This window comes from Archocentrus centrarchus, chromosome 11 (genome assembly GCF_007364275.1).
Source record: "Archocentrus centrarchus isolate MPI-CPG fArcCen1 chromosome 11, fArcCen1, whole genome shotgun sequence".
Classification (NCBI taxonomy): Eukaryota; Metazoa; Chordata; class Actinopteri; order Cichliformes; family Cichlidae; genus Archocentrus; species Archocentrus centrarchus.
In genome coordinates this window covers 26367709-26373808 of record NC_044356.1, presented here as the reverse complement: position 1 = coordinate 26373808, position 6100 = coordinate 26367709, and positions in this window count along the sequence as shown.

Genomic DNA, 6100 nt, shown 5'->3' with positions numbered 1-6100 from the left:
ATTATTTTAAATTGCCGTTCAAGATGGAATTTGTGCTCTGAGTCTCGGATTCTATCAACCCCCCCCCCCCCCAAAAAGTGCGACTTATAGTCCAGTGCGACCTATATATGTTTTTTTCTTCTTTATTATGCATTTTTTGGCTGGTGCGACCTATACTCCGGAGCGACGTATAGTCCGAAAAATACGGTATATATATATATATATATATATATATATATATATATATATATATATATATATATATATATATATATATATATATATATATATATAACAGAGCTAATGAGCTCTGTTGGTTCTTGGATATTATACTGATAGCACTTCCACATCAGGGCCCACTACTGATATGGAAAACACCCTGACAGGTTCACTAAAAGGTCTCCAATGTGGCAACCTGCCACAGGGTTGGACTCAAAATAAATGGAAGAATGCAAGACTTCCAATACCTGGCTTGACATAAAAAGAGAAAAGCAAGACTGTTGTTTTTTTTTTCTGCAAGGAAACAACAGTTTGTTACTTTTTGAGAAATATCAGGGGTACACCTGGCAGAAGAATGAATAAAAGGAGATGTTTGTGTGCCAGATGCTAGAAAAAAATCTGCAAGCACAACGTCAGTTTTGCTCATGAAAAATCAGTGGAACTGGCTCAGACAAGGCAAAAAAGATACTCTACTGAGTGTCTGGACAGCATATCTTTTCTTTTATATATATGCCGAAAAACCTGTTAAGGAGTTTGGTCCCATTTGTGATGAACTTCAGTGGTAACTGGAGATGAACCAGTGCAGTGCACTGAACAAAGGCTTATCTGGTCTATCCGTATTTAAGGTAAGACATATTGTCTATTAGCCTCTTAATTTATCTAGCAGCTGACCCCAATAGCAACCATATTATAATGCAATATTAAGTTTCAAAACAAGCAAATGTAAATAGTGTGAGGTAGTTAACCATGCAGCACCATGCTCCAAATAAATGGCAAATAATGTCAATAACATGGAAACTAATGACTAAATTATGAGCCAAATAAAACAACTCATCGTGTACATCACAAATACATGCAGCTCAGTTTTTTCAAAGGCTCATAATGACCTGAAAAATTACACGAAATTCAGTAAAACATAAAAAATGGAAAAAGCTGCCAAGTAAAATGGAAGAGCTGACTGTAATTTTATGGAACGCCAAGCCAGTCTGTTAAATGGAAAAACAGCTTATGGAAAGCATACCAACAACCCTAAAATAGCTTAAGCAAAACAACCAGTGCCGTATAACCAAAAAAAATAGGCATTTGTAAAATTACATTTGGTAAAACTTGGTAAAGCTTATAATGCAAAAAGGCAAAAGCTTTTAAAGCAAAGTAGCAGTGTTCCCGCATTGTAGGCCAGAGTATCAGAAGTGATGGTGTAAAGCTATTAGCCACCAGGCATCGTTTAAAGTCCTTATCAGTCAAGTGGTTATAGTTTGGTAGCTAAAAAAGAAAGACTGGCTTAAAATGAAAAATGTAAATTGGGTTTTAAAAGTCAAGAGATAAGCCAATCAGTACTTGCTTGCTCCGTTTATGTCAGTTTTGCAGCCTCAAGGTTTGTGCTTGACCAGTGAACAAAGCCAAACACTCATACCCAATAATTTGCACACCACTGGAAAGTGTTACCTTCAAAAATATAATTAAAGAAATTTTGACCATGCTTTTATCCTCCTGTGCAAAATAAAACAGGAGAATATTTTCATTATAATGACTTCTGTTCAGAGTCTGTCCATCCAGAATCTGCCCATGAGGTTTTACCTTTCCGGTCTATAGACTCCAAAACCACAGGGAGCTGAGGCATGAAATCTGGCATATGTGTTTTTTTACTCTTCAAAGATGTGCAACACAATATTTATATTCTTGGATGTGGGGAGTAAACAACATGGAGAATTTCAGGCTACTAATGGTATGATATATATAATAATAATATATGCTAATGATATTCAACCTCTTTCTCATACTTGATTGGCTTAGCCGAATCATACGATCCTGTTGTGCTGTGTGACTGGCTACACTTACTTGAGCATTATTGACTGAAATGGAGAAAATGGGGATTCCCCATATCTAGGAGGTCACTGAACAGCTGTCAGTAGCTAGATAGAGAGAAACTGGGGAATCCCAAATTTCTAGGTAACAAGCCAGTCTATTTATACTAACATCAGTTCTAGGCTGCAGCCTTATTGGTTAGCCTGTGATGCCAACTTCTTATTGGCTGAGCATTGTCTAAATTGAACAGGCTATGACTCATCATTGAACAATTTTAAAGCCATACCTACTGCTCAGCAATATTGCTCAAATGGAAACAGCATGGTTACATTATGTTTTGTACATGGTTACCTTATGATTATAGTGATGTTATACATAATGCATTGATATCAGCAGATTATGTAGTATGGGTGCATTATGTAGTAACATTCCTGTACACACATGATTATAATATGTATACCTTGTAAGTATGCAATACATCTGGCTTATTGTTGTAGATTATTTAAATAGAAAGACATTTTTTAGTATACACCCTTGTAGAAGGGTGAAGAATGCACTTTCTCTAATTTTGTGTCTGTTCTAGGATGTGGTTACCAAAAAGTATTTGTTGAAATGTTAAAGCTAATCCCAGAATATCAATCAAGCAATATCAATCTCTTACAGTATGCTTAAAATTTTTTTAAAATGCAGGTGAGTTCTAAGTTCTTAAATAGTCACTTGGTTCAGTTAAAACAGGCTTGAACAGGCCTCTTCCTTCTTTTAGGAGTGGAAAAACTGCTACAATCTGCTTTTGGACCAAAAAAGGATCTAGCAGATTTCACATTACTGCAAATTTTAATGACATGTGTAACACACTATACATAACATGTAGCATAGATCCCGCTAGAGGCTGCCAATCCTCTTAGCGAGGCGCTTGTTTGGTTAGAAAAATAGTGCCATAGATTCTGTACCATAATTCATATGTCAGTAAGGATGTTCAACAGCCTCTTAGGTTTTGTTCTGTTTTCCTGCTCCAGTGATAAAGGTTTTACAGGAGATCTGTTGGCATTTGTGTGTGTATTTTTTTTTCCCCTGGTTCATGCAGCTTGGCTGTGAGGTGAAGCAGAGACAGCTTTGTTTGTCTTATGTTTAGGTGACAGGCAGGAGGTCCACCCCTCTCGCCCCCACAGATATCACCTCCTCTCCGTTTGGTGCGCATCAAGGGGATTAGCATCTTCTTTCTCACATAAAATGAGCAACATCAGTGGAGTCCTGTAAAAGATTTGCCCGGTGTTCTGCATAAAGCACGAGCTGCCGAGCCATTTATGCAGCCCTTTGTGAAGTAAACACTTCAACATCAATCGATCGACTGGGGAACAGGCAGAACCTTTATAGATTCACCTTCCCCTCCTACAAAACGAGGGGATGCAGCATCATCTTGATGGGTTTAATTCTGGGGAGGAAAAGCAAGGAGTAAAGGTGAAACAGAGGAAGCAGAAAGGACGGAAAGCGAAGATGACGGCCTCCTCCCACTGGGTTGGTTCCAGCTGGTGGGAGGAAAAGAAAAATGAAAATTCTATGATGAACTGAGTCTTTCTTTCTTTCTTTCTTTCTTTCTTTCTTTCTTTCTTTCTTTCGCTTTCTGCAAACAAGATTTGCCTCCAAAAGTCAATAAACATCAGCTGTGTTCATTAACATCTAACTGTCATTAACATTAGAAGTGCAGATCCCGAAAAAGTGTTATCAGTGTTTTCTTCTATTCCTGCTGATATCAGCGCCCTGCCTCCCCCTTCTCCACCGTGGACACACACACAAACACTGTTATCTCTGCTATCTGGTATTTAGCCAACTCAGAGCTAATCCAGTGTGAACCCACTCCCTGGCTTGTGCTCAGCAGTTTGCAAACAGATTTGGAAAACAGACACAGACACACACACACACACACACAAAGCGAGTCAGAGAGTTTGGCCCTGGAGCAGGGAACATCACGCTCCAGTAATGTGATGCTGAAGCAACACTGCGCTACAGTAGTGTGGCATTAACATGAATGTGCATCTCAGCGCGAAGAACAGGGAACATGGGGATATTTGGAGCTGTCTGCATGTGATAGCTGTGTGATTACCTCTGCAGTGACCTAAGTGTCCACACGCACACACAGACACACACACGCACACAGCATTACACTGCCAAAATGTGTCCACACTGACCATTCAATCACTGTTTTATTCAGTCTTTCGAGATAATCAAATTTCTCTTCAAGCAAGATGAAATTTCAGGCACTGAGGAAGATAATGACTCTGCAGGTCAGAAGACTTGTGCATGGTTGCAAAATTGGGACTTGTTATATCTGACCAAATGAGTGAGAGTAGCAGTCAGACAGCGTGAACCCAGCATTATAGAACTGACACACTCCATGTGGTCATTTTATTTTACAGCCTTCATACTGGCCCTATAATGCTTGTGTAATTGCTGCTTCACAGCAATTATTCTTCCACTCTAGAAGTTTATGATAGAAATAACTTGTGGCACTCACATGGGATTAAAATAGAAGAGAAAGGAGTTCCTACAAGATATTGTGCCTGTATTTGCATTATTTTTGATTCTGAGTAAACCCTGATCCACAGATTTGGGAGGAATTTCAACAGTCTTCTTCCTGGTCATAGAACACCAGAATAACTCTGTACCCTCTCAAGGATACTTAGAGGTGCATGGAAGCTGGCCCAACCAATCTCCAAGAGACAGTATTCAGCTGTATCCCTCAGGTGTCCAGAGGTGGGTGCTTAAGGAGTGTGGAGTATCAGTATGTTTTCACAGTCCATTCAGTTCATATACAATCATGTTGAGAGCATGGCTCTCATTGCTGGAAATGAGTCAGACTTGTTCCTGTTGAGCACTGTATTCTGCCAAGGCTGCCCCTTGTCACAGATTCAGTCCGTGACATTTATGGCTGGAATGTCGAGGCCTAGGATTTCTGGTTAGCTGTCCTCAGGATCATTTCTTTGCTTTTTACAGGCAATGTTGTCCTGTTGACTTCCCTGACCTCCACCTTGCTCTAAGGTGGTTTGCAGCCAAGTGCAAAGCAGCTGGGATGAGAATTAGCACCTCCATATTTGAGGTCATGGTTCTCAGCTGTAAATAAAGTGCTGTTGGGGAGGAGTTGCTTTACCAAGTGGAGGAGTGCAAGTATCTGGGGGTCTTCAGGAGTGTGGAAAGAATGTAGCATGGGATTGAATGATGATAAGATAAGAGAAGATAAGATAAAACTTTAATGATCCCACGACGGGGAAATTTGTGCATTACAGCAGCTCAATACAGAGAAAAAATGAAAAGGATGAGTAAGAACAAATAACTAAACTAAAATAGAATAGAATAAAATAAAATAGCAAAAATCTATACACATATACATAAGCACTATATACATAAATATATATATCACTGTCAATACCCAGGTGTCAATGAATAGGTGTAGCATCTGCAATGATGTGGACGCTGTCACAGTTTGCTGTGGTAAAGTTTGCTGTGACCAAAAGAATCCGATTGCAAATCCAAGCAGCAAAAATGAGTTTCCTCCAAAGGGGTCTGGGCTCATACTTAAGAGACAAGGTTATTCAGGAGGAACTCAGCGTAGCCACTGTGCCTCCACATTGAAAGTTGCCAGTTGAGGTGGTTCAAGCATCTGATTATCTGACCTCCTAGGTGAGGCATTTTGGGCATGTCTAACTGGGAGGGGACCCCGGGGCAGCCCTAGCACACACAGGAGAGATTATGTTTCTCGGCTTGCTTGGCAGCAGAACAGAAGATCTGAATGTGGTGGCTGAGGAGAGGGAGATCTGGGCTTCTTTGCTTTGACTGCTGACCATAACCCTCTGCTACTAGAATATGTACCGTATTTTCCGGAGTATAAGTCGCACTTTTTTTCATAGTTTGGCTGGGGGTGCGACCTATACTCCGGAGCGACGTATATGTGACATTTATAACACATGAACCAAAATACTCCAGCCACTTGACATCTCCGTGAACTGCAGCTTTAAGGCAGTCTTGCGTAACCTGTGGGCGCAGTGGATGATGGATTGAGAGCACAGCTTAACGGCAACTGGGAGAATGCGCCACCCAACTT